Source organism: Orycteropus afer, unplaced genomic scaffold (genome assembly GCF_000298275.1).
Source record: "Orycteropus afer afer isolate SDZICR_OR568_19922 unplaced genomic scaffold, OryAfe1.0 scaffold00296, whole genome shotgun sequence".
Taxonomy (NCBI): Eukaryota; Metazoa; Chordata; class Mammalia; order Tubulidentata; family Orycteropodidae; genus Orycteropus; species Orycteropus afer.
In genome coordinates, this window is record NW_006921883.1 from 3,694,490 (window position 1) to 3,706,211 (window position 11,722).

The window sequence follows — 11,722 nt, forward strand, 5'->3', positions numbered from 1 at the left end:
TTTGGGTGAATGTTTACAAAGCAAATTCACTTTCCATATAGCAGTTCACATACACGTTGTCTGATGACATTGACAGTTTACTCCAGTGGAACACCTCCCCCCCACTTCCTCCTGATAGTTACCTCTTCCCTATGTCCATCCCTCCATGCACTCCTGCCCCCTGAGCTGTATTCCTGTGCATAAACAGCCCTTCTTTCTCCCATGATTGTTCTCTCCAAGGGATGTATCTACTTCAGGTACATGTTTAACTCTTATGCCTATCTTTTATTTGGCTGGAAGCCACAGGTGTGGGTTCAATTCCAGACCTGAAGGGCAGATAGGGACCATAGTCTCAGTGGTTCCACTAGGCTCTATCAGACCAGCAAACGTGGTCTCTCCCTTTTTTTTTTTTTTGTCCCAAATGATTTTGAGTTTTGTTCCACATTGTTCTCCCTCTCTGTCCAGGATCTCCTACATAGATCCCCCTCTGAGTGGCTGACAGTGGTAGCTGGGCACCATCTAGTTCTTCTGGCATATAATACATTTTTGCAGGATTAGTGACTTATTCATTGCAAATACCTTTTTTCAGCAACATAAATGGTGGCTGTAAACCCTGGACTTTGCCAATTGGAATACACAGAAATCATGTCAACTATATCTGTGGAAAGAGAGGATAGAGGAGATCAATATCATCAATCAGAATAAGGCCAGAAACAGACCATCAATTGCTCATGTGCAAGTTCAAGTTGAAGCTGAAGAAAATTAAAACAAGTCCTTGAAAGCCAAAGTATGACCTTGAATCCTATCTGAATTTGGAGACTATCTCAAGAACAGATTTGACTCATTGAACACTAATGACCAGTTGAGTTGTGGAATGACATTAAGGACATCATATATGAAGGAAAACGTCATTAAAAGGACAGGAAAGATAGAAAAGATCCAAAAGGGATCTCATCAGAGACTGAAACTTGCTCTTGAATGGAGACTGGCTAAAGCAAATGGAAGAAATTATGAAGTAAAAGAGCTGAACAAAAGATTTTAAAGGGCAGCTTGAGAAGCCAAAGTAAAGTATCATAATGTGCAAAGACCTGGAGTTAGAAAAACAAAAGGGAAGAATATACTCAGAATTTCTCAAGTTGAAAGAACTGAAGAAAGACAATTAAGACTCCAATTGCAATACTGAAGGATTCTACAGGCAAAATACTGAAGGACACAGATAGCATCAAAAGGAGATTGAAGGAATATACCGATTCACTGTACCAAAAAGAATTGGTCATCATTCAACCATTTCAGGGGGTAGCATATCATCAGGAAGAGATGGTACTAAAGGAAGAGGTCCAACCTGCACTGAAAGCATTGGCTAAAAACAAGGCTCCAGGAATTGACAGAATATCAGTTGAGATTATTTCAACAAATGGATGCATGTTAGAATCGCTTAATCATCTATGACAAGAAATATGGAAGACAGCTATATAGCCAATGAACTAGAAGTGACCAATTGTGGTAGTTAAGATTATGTGTCAACTTGGCTGGGTCTGGTTTTGAGTGGTGGGCAGATGGATGTAGTTATTCCCCATGATGATATTGCTAATCGACTCCACAGGGGAATCTACTGTGAACAGCTGAGTAGCTGCCTTAGGGATGTGGTATGCTTCTAGTATGTAAGAAGAAGCTTTGAGAAAGGTCTCTAGCTTTTTGGCACATCTGGATCCTGCATTTAGCTGAGCCTTCATCTCAGTGGCCAGCCATGTTGTCTGCCAGTTTTGAGATATTTTATGGGCTTGAACTAGTGGCATGCTGTGTTGCTTGATAATTTTGGGACTGTGCCATTTTACTTGTCAGCATTGGGTTTGTCAGCCTCAGTAGCCAGCAGCTAGCTGTCTGAGTTAAGAGAAGCTTCCAGCTTCAGTGGGCAGGACCAGGAGGCAGAGCTGAAGCCCAAGGTCAAGAGGATTTCACCCAGGCCCTTTAGCTGGCACTTTGAACTTGGACTTCTAGCCTCCAAAACTGTAAGAGAATAAATCCTTGTTTGTCAAAGCCACCTACATTTGTAGTATGTCTATTAGAGCATCACTAGAGGACCAAACCTCCATGTTTGTACTGATTCCACAGAAAGGTGATCCAACAGAATGCAGAAAATTTAAAACAATATCATTAATATCATAAACAAGTAAATTTTTGCTGAAGATAATTAAAAAATGGTTGCAGCTGTACATCAACAGGGAACTGCCAGAAATGCAGCCTGGATTCAGAAAAGGATGTAGAACAAGAGATATCATTGCTGATGTCACCTGGATCTTGGCTTCAAGCAGAGGATGTCAGAAAGAGGTTTGTCTGGGTTTTGTTGACTATGCAAAAGCATTTGACTGTGTGGATCATAACAAATTATGGATAACATTGTGAAAAATGGGAGTTGCAAAACCTTAATTGTGCTCATGAGGAATCTACACATAGAACAAGAGGCAGTTTTTCTAACAGAATAAGGGGATATTGTGTAGTTTGAAATCAAGAATGATATGCATCAAGATTATATCTTTTCACTATACTTATTCAATCTACATGCTCATCAAATAATCTGAGAAGTTGAAGTGTATGAAGAAGAACATAGCATCAAGATTAAATGAAGAATCACTAACAACCTGTAATACGTAGATGATATAACCTTGCTTGCTGGAAGTGAAGATGACTTGAAACACTTACTGTTGAAGATCAAAGACTACAGCCTTCAGTATGGATTTCACCTCAAAAAACAAACCAACACATTGCCATTGAGTCAATTCTGACTCACAGTAACCCCCACTGCGTTTCCAAAGCTACAAATCTTTAGGGAAATACACTGCCTCCTCATCTTTCTTCTGCAGAATGTCTGGTCAGTTTGAACCACTGACCAGCCAAATAACTAACTACTACACCACCAGAGCTCCTTTATACCTCAACATAAAGAAAACAAAAATCCCTACAACTGGACCAATAGACAAAATCATGATAAATGCAGAAAATATTGAAATTGTCAAGGATTTCATTTTACTTGGATCCTCAATCAATGTCTGTGGAAGCACCTGTCAAGAAATCAAATGACATATTGCATTGGGAAAATCTTCTACAAAAGACCACTTTGCAAACGGCACTTTGAGGCTGAGAGGAAGATGGAGTTGAACTTGTAGTCCACGTATTTGTTCACTCTAGCATCTTAATTCCTGAATAACTAGGTAAAGCAGATAGAAACAATGATACTGGAGTTATGAGCAACTAAGGAAAAGATAAGATACCAGATTTAGTGGAGGCAGAGAAAAAGAGCAGATTAAACAACTGGGAAAAATAAATGAAATTGCCTAGCTGGCAGAGAGACAGAGAAGCAGAGGAGTGATTAGTAATGCAGAAGAGATCAGCAGAGAGAAGGAGGGGGGAAAAAGTCACAGAATCCACAGAGGCACTGGGGACTTGAAATACTCACAGCAGGAGTTTTTAATGGAGATCTTGGGAGTGGAGCTGAGTGAGTAGGTAACCTTCTGAGAAACAGATCAAAACCCCCCTTGGCTCAGGCAGTTGTGGAGTTCAGAAAGGAGTGGGAGGAAGGGGGAAACTCCCTTCCAGTAGGCAGAGCTCTGAAGTGAGTGTACAGCAGTGGGCTGGGCTTCAACTCTTCCACAACCACTTATTAGCAGAGTCAACTGGGGTACTGGGTTTTTGCAGCTTCTCGATCCAAGCAGAAAGTAGTGGCCCTCTACCCATCGGAGTCCTTGTTGATTTTGAACCATGGATCTATGATTGACAGTAGGAAGTCATCATCAGTAGCCATCCCAGGAAGACACAAACCATACCTCCTGAACGAGCAGTACCTTGCCCAAATGTGGAAAATGAGGATGCACTACAAGCACCTTTTTTTTCTTTCTTTTCTTTCTCTTTTTCCTCCTTCTCCCCTGCCTCATCCAATAGAAGAAGCACAGTAAACCATCACAACACCTGCTTGTCACAACTCTAAATCCCCTTCACAATGAGCAGAGACTTGCATCCAATCCCCACCAGTGATTCCAACCATGCAAAGAGAACTGGAGAGCAACCCAGTACAACCAAATTGTTGCTGTTGTTGTTGTTATGTGCCGTCGAGTCGGACGCGACTCATAGCGACCCCTCCTTGGGTTTCCGAGGCAGTATCACTACGGAAGTAGATTGCCCCATCTTCCTTCCAAGGAGTTGCTGGTGGATTTGAACCGCCAGCCCCCTGGTTAGCAGTCAATTGCCTTTAGCCACTATGCTACCAGAGCTAACCAAAAAAGTATACCTGCTCCACACTTTCAGATATAATAAAACATAAAATCAGGGTGAAACCAATTCATACATAACTAACAGCTAAAGACAATGACTTCAAAATGTCTAGGAAACAACAGACAACCTCAAATAAAAAAAATATAATAATAATAAAAACAGGACAAGACAATAAAAATAAAACCCCAGGCTAAAGAATTATCTATCATGGAAGAAGAACAAGCAGGAATTCAGGAGGAGCTCAAGGAAACTAAGATCTCAAGGAAACCACAAACAGAATCAACAAGAAGACAGACAGTACCTTGGAAGAATTCAGGAAAACCATTCAAGAACAAAATAAGAAGATAAATACACTATTAGAATTCATACAAAAACAGCAGTTAGAAATTTAGAAGATGAAAACTAAAATTACAGAGTTAGACAACACAGTGGAAGGACAAAAGGATAGACTAGAACTGGCTGAAGAACACATTTCCCAACTAGAAGACAAATCCCTTGACACCAGCCTGTATGAAGGAAAATCACAACAAAGATTTCAGAGAAATGAAGAGAACCTAAGAGTTATATGGGATGACATGTAAAGAAACAACATATGCTTCATTGAAATACCAATACAAGTGGAGGCAAAAAACAAAAACAAACAAACAAAAACACTGAGAAAATTGTAGAAGACTTGCTAACATAAACATTCACCCATAACATGAAGGAAGAAAAGACATCAGGCCAAGAAGCTCAATGAACACCATACAGTATAGACTCCAAGAGAAAGTCCCCAAGACATATCATAATCAAGCTCTTCAAAAACAAAGACAAGGAAAGAATCTTGGGACAGCTTGGGAAAAACTAAATATCACCTACAATGGACAACCAATAAGACTAAGTTCTGATTACTCAGCAGAAGCCATGCAGGCAACGATGGCATATATAAAACACTGAAGGAAAAGAACTTCCAACCAGGAATTCTATATCCAGCCAAAGTGTCCCTCAAATATGAGAGTGAAATCGAGACATTCTCAGATAAACAGAAATTTAGGGAATTTGTGAAAACCAGACAAACCCTACAAGAAATGCTAGAGGGAATCCTTCCAATAGAGAACCCACAAAAGAGAACAACAAACTAAAATCAAGACACTTGACATCACCACTTAGAAACCAAGCCAGAAATAAATTCACTGCCGCCAAGTCTATTTGACTCAGAATAAGTTCATGAAACAAAGTACACAAAGAAATAAGGGAGTCAATCTGCAGATGGAACCAGCCACAAAGCAAACAGAGGCAATAAAAGTTCTAATTACAAAACTTCCAAAAGGAGAGGAAGAGAGGGCAATGTCTTTATAGAACTAACTGTTCCAAACATAAGAAAATAAGAATTCCCTTCAGGGTAACCACAAAGAAAATGAACAATCTCCATAAACAAACACAAAAAGATGAAAAACATACAGGCTTATTAAGCACAAAACCAACAATAATGAAGAAAAGAGAAGACACACTTGATAAAAAAAAATGAGCTCAGCACAGAAAAATATTTGGAACAAGGAAATCACCAACAACACAACAAAAAATGCAAGAATGACAGCAATACATTCATACCTATCACTAATTACACTCAGTGTGAATGGACTAAATGTACCAGTCAAGAGAAAGAGAATGGCTTTGGTGACAGAAATGATGCAGCAGATTGCATGATAAAATTTTGCAAAACCAGCAACTTTTTCATTGCAAATACCTTTTTTGAACACATAAAAGTCAGTTATATATGTGGATCTCGCCAGATGGAATACAAAGGAATCAGAGTGACTACATCTATTGAAGGAGTTGATGGAGAATCTCAATGTCTTCAGCCAAAACAAAGCCAGGAACTGACTGTGGAACAGACCATCAATTGCTCATAAGCAAGCTCAAGTCAAAGCTGAAAAAAATTAAAACAAGTCCACAAGAGCCAAAATATGACCTTGACTATATCTCAGTGACCAAAGAACAGACAAGCTGTGGGATGACATCAAGTATATCATATATGAAGAAAGAAAAATGTCATTAAAAAGACAGGAAAGGAGGAAAAGACCAGAAGAGATGTCAAAAGAGACTCTGAGAAATAAGTCAATAACAGAAAGACAAATATAATATTAGTTCATTATTGTAAAAAATCAAGGACAAGTTTATATATGGAAAGAAACTTTCTTGTTGGTTACCAGGGGTGGGAGGGGAGGGAAAGGAATAGTGAAAAAAAAATGCATTGACCCATGTCACTTTAGTTTTGTATACTTCACTGTATATAAATTATATTTCAATAAAATGTATTAAAAAAAGAGAGAGAGAGAGACTCTGACACTTGCTCATGAATGGAGAGTAGCTAAAGCAAATGGAAGAAATGACCAATAAAAGATCTGAACAGATTTCAAAGAGCAGCTCAAGAAGACAAAGTCAATTATTATAATGAAATGTGCAAAGACCTGGAGTTAGAAAACAAAATACACGTTTCGTATTTCTCAAACTCAAATAACTGAAGAAAATATTCAAGCCTCGAGTTGCAATATTGAAAGATTCTGTGGGCAAAATATTGAATGATGCAGGAAGCATCAAGAAAAGATGGAAGGAATACACAGAGTCACTGTACAAAAAATAACTGGACAATGTTCAACTATTTCAGGAGGTGGCATATGATCAAAAATCAATGGTGTTGAAGGAAGAAGTCGAAGCTTCAGTGAAGGAAATGGTGAAAAACATGGCTTCAGGAATTGACGGAATACACATTGAAGTATTTCAACAAACAGATGCCTCGTTGGAGGCACTTACTCGTCCATGCCAAGAAATTAATTAATTAGTTAATTAATTTTAATGGATTTTATTGAAATATAATTTATGTACAGTGAAATACACAACACTAAAGTGACATGGGTCAGTGCATTTTTTTTTTTTTCAGTGTTCCCTCCCCAATCCTCCCACCCCTGGCAGCCAACAAAGAAAGTTTCCTTCAATATATATACCTTCCTTGAACCTTCACAAAATGAACTAATACTATATTTGTCCTTCTTTGATTGACTTATTTCACTCAGCATAATAGCCTCCAAGTTCATCGATGTTATATTGTGTTTTGAAGACTCTACATTATTCTTTAGTGCTGCATATCATCCCATTGCATGTATGTACCATAGTTTGGTCATCCACTCTTCCACTAATGGGCACAAAGGTTGTTTCCATCTTTTTGCTATTGTGAATAGTGCTGTGAGGAACATGGGTGTGCATATATCTGTTCCTGTCCTGGCTCTCACCTCTCTAGGATATATACCTAGTAATGGGATTGCTAGATCAAATGGTATTTCCAATTCCAGTTTTCTAAGGAGTTGTCACACTGCTTTTCACAGTGGTTGTATCACTTCACAGTCCCACCAGCAGTGTATGAGAGTCCCAATCTCTCTACATCCCCACCAGTATTTGCTATTTTCTGTCTTGTTGAATCTTGCCATCAGTGCTGGGGTGAGATAGTATTGTATTGTTATTTTGATTTGCATCTCTCTGATGGCCAATGATTGTGAGCATCTCTTCATGTATTAGTTGGCCACCTGAATATCCTCCTTGGTAAAGTGTCTATTCATGTCTTCTGCCCATTTTTCAGTTGGATTGTTAATCCCTTTGCTGTTGAGGCATTGGAGTTTTCTACAAATCTTTGAGACCAAGTCCCTTGCCAGATACATAATTACCGACAAGTATGAGTTTGTTGCTGTCATTTTTGTTATGTACTTTTTCGTGGTGTCGATTTCTTTGTTCCATATAATTTTCTGTGCTGAGCCTATTTTGTTTATGAATCATGTTATCACTTCCTTCATTGCTGTTGTTTTATGTTTGCTAAATATTTGTGCTGGTCCTCTTTTTTTATTTTGATGTGAAAGTTTATCCTTTTTCTTTGAGGTTACCTTCTGATTTATAGTTTTCTTCCCAAATTTAGAACAGTCCATTCTGTCTTGCAACTCTCTTGATTTTCTCACCATTTAGAGGTTCTGTAACTACTATTTTTTCCCTCTTTTTGGTTTGTAGTTGTCCTCATTTGTCAATTGATGTCTCTGGTTCCCCATTTACAATCTTGAAGGCTTATTTACTTTGGATACTTCCATAGCTGGGTTGGTTTTTGGGTTATGTCATCATGTGTGTAAATGGTCAGTTGTTATTTGCTGCTGTTGCTTCTCTGACCAAAGGGCTCCCTTTAGCATCTCTTGTAAGGTTGGTCTTGTTTTAACCAATTCCCTTAATTTCTGCTTGTTTGGAAATGTCCTAATCTCACCATCATATTTGAGGGACAATTTTGCCAGTTACATAATTCTTCCTTGGAAATTTTTCTCTTTCAAGGTTTTATATATACCATCCCATTGTTTTCTCACCTGCATGGTTTCTGATGAGAAATCTGAGCTTAGTCTTATCGGTTGCCCCTTGTAGGTAACTTTTCATTTTTCCTGTGCTGCTTTCAGGATTCTTTCTTTGTCTTTGGTTTTGGTGAGTTTGATGGTGATATGTCTTGGTGATTTTCCTTTGGCGTCTAACCTGTTTGGGGTTCGTTGGATTTCTTGAATGGATATTGTGGTAGTTAAATTTGTATGTCAACTTGGCTGGGCCTGGTTGAGTGGCTGGGCAGCTGGTGGTAGTTATTCCCCATGAAGAGACTGGCAATCAACTCCATGGTGGGATCTACCACAAGCTACTGAGTAGCTGCCTTTGGGTATGTGGTCTGCTTCCTCTATATAAGGAGCAGCTTTGGGAATGGTCTCTACCTTATGACACCTTGAACCTTGTATATAGCCACGTTGTTGTTCAGCAGCCTGCCATGCTTTGCCAACCTTGGGACTTCAAATGGACTTGAATTAATGGCCTGCCATGTGATTTGGTGATAACAGGAGTGTGCCATTTTACTTATCAACCTTCAGCTTGACAGCCTCAGTAACCAGCAGCTCTCTGAGGGAAGAAAAGCCTCTAGCTTCAGTGGGCTAGGAGCTGGAGGCAAAGCTGAAGTCCAAGGCTGAGGGCTTTCACCCAGACCCTACATCCTGGTGCTTTGAACTTGTATTTCCAGCCTCCCAAATTGTAAGAGAATAAACTCCTGTTTGTTCAAGCCATCCCATCTGTGGTATATTTCTTGTCAGAGCAGCACTAGGTACCAGAACAGATATATTCTCATTTTTCATCATACCAGGGAAAATTATCTTCCAACAAATCTTTGACAATTTTTTCTGTGGTTTTATTTGTCTCTTCTGTTCTGAAATTCCAATTACACATAAGTTATTCCTTTGATTGTATCCCACATAAACCTTAGGATTTCTTCATTTTATTTTGATCTTTTCTCTGATTGATCCCTTTCCAAAGAAATATTGAGATATTTGCCTTTAATCTCACTAATTCTATCTTCCATTGATTGAATTCTACTTCTTTCCCCATTCAATGTCTTATCTATTTCTCAAAATTTAGTATTAATCTTCTGGATTTCTGTGTGTAGATTGTTTTATCGTTTCTAATTTTTCATTTATTTTGTCATTTTGTTCTTGTATTGTCTTTTGAAGTTGTTCTAGGGTTTTCTCTGTGTTTTCCTCAATTTTGTCAGTGTTTTCCTGGATCTGTCTCTCAATTCATTGGAAATACCTAAATATAATTATTTTCAATTCCTTATCAGGGAGTTCCAATGCTGCTTCTTCCTCAGGGATGTGTTTTGGGTCTGTATTCTGGTCCCTTGTTTCTCCTGCTTTATCTTGCTTCTTTGTGTGTACTGTGATGCTATGTTGTCTCCAAGACATCATGACATTTTTGTGCTTATATTTAATTGGTGATTGTATGTTGGAGTGACTTGCCAATGATTTTTGTTTTCTTTGCATGTTATCTACTTAAGCAGGATACTGTGCTGTGCTCCTCTATTCACTAGTTGGCAGTAATTATACACTCACCACCTGTCTCCTTTCTCATTGTCAGCCTCCCATATATGCCTGCCATCCTTGGCAAACAGAGCCTATGCTTAGATCCCTGGAATCCAAATGAGAATGATGTCACTTTAAAATCCACAATGGCCACCATTTGTAAACATTCAAAATGGCTGTACCCTCAGTTACTTTAAATATCCAAAATGGCCACTGCTTTTAAAGATTCAAAATGGCTGTGCCTTTGGTCACTTTAAATGTCTAAAATGGCCACCACTTGCAAACATTCAAATGACTGTGCCCTCGGTCACTTTAAATATCCAATATGGCTGCCACTTTTAACCAATCAAAATGGCAGCACCCTCCAGACAGCAGAAAGTCCACAGGTCAAGTTGTTTCCCTCCTTGCTGTTTCCCTTCCTAGTCAAAGGCCACCAGGGTAGTTGTTCCTGCAGCCCTTGGCAACCAGGACTGATCTTTAGGTCAGTTCTCAGGTCCCAACACCACTTGGAAATATTCAGGCTGTTGGTCCTGTCAGAGTACCTGAGAGTCCATTGCTCTGACCATCTCCGTACTCACTGTTTTCATTCAGGTTTTTCCACTAGTTGGTGCCTAATACACTTGTGTATACATCCTTTTCAAATCTCGGGGCTCCAGGATTATCTTCTCTATCTCTGTCAATTGGTTTCTCTTTTCTCTGTTGAGCAGGGTCTGTGTAGCTTGTCTGCCTATTCCTCCATCTTACCGAAGTCTCCATGCCAAAAAATTTAGAAGGCAGCTACCTGGTCATCTGACTGGAAGATCCATTTTTATATCCATTCCTAAGAAAAGTTATCCAACAGAATGTGGAAATTATCAAACAATATCTTTAATATCACACACAAGGAAAATTTTGCTGAAGACAATTCAAAAATGGTTACAGTGGTATATTAGCAAGGAACTTTCAGAAACATAAGCTGGATTCAGAAGAGAACATGGAATAAGGGATATCATTGCTGATGACAGATGGATCATGGCTGAAAGTAAAGAATACCAGAAAGATATTTACTTGTGTTTTATTAATTATGCAAAGGCATTCAGCTATGTGGATCATAACAAATTATGGATAACATTGTGAATAATGGGAATTTCAGAACAACTAATTATGCTCATGAGGAACCTGTACATAGACCAGGAGGTTGTCTTTTGAACAGAACAAGAGTATACTGCATGATTTAAAATCAAGAAGGGTGTGCATCAGGGTTCAATCATTTTACCATATTTATTCAAACTGTGTGCTGAGCAAATAATCTGAGAAGCTGAACTATATGAAGAGGAACATGTCATCAGGATTGAAGGAAGACTCATTTACAACCTGTGATATGCAGATGACACAACCTTGCTTGCTGAAAGTAAAGATGACTTGAAGAATTTATTAATGAAGATTAAATACTACAGTCTGCAGTATGGATTATACCTTATGGTAAGTCAAGTTGGCTGGGCCTAGTTTTGCTGGGCAGTGTTGTTGTTGTTCTTGTTGTTACGTGCCGTGAAGTCAGACCCGACTCATAGCGACCCTTCCTTGGATTGCCGAGGCAATATCACTAC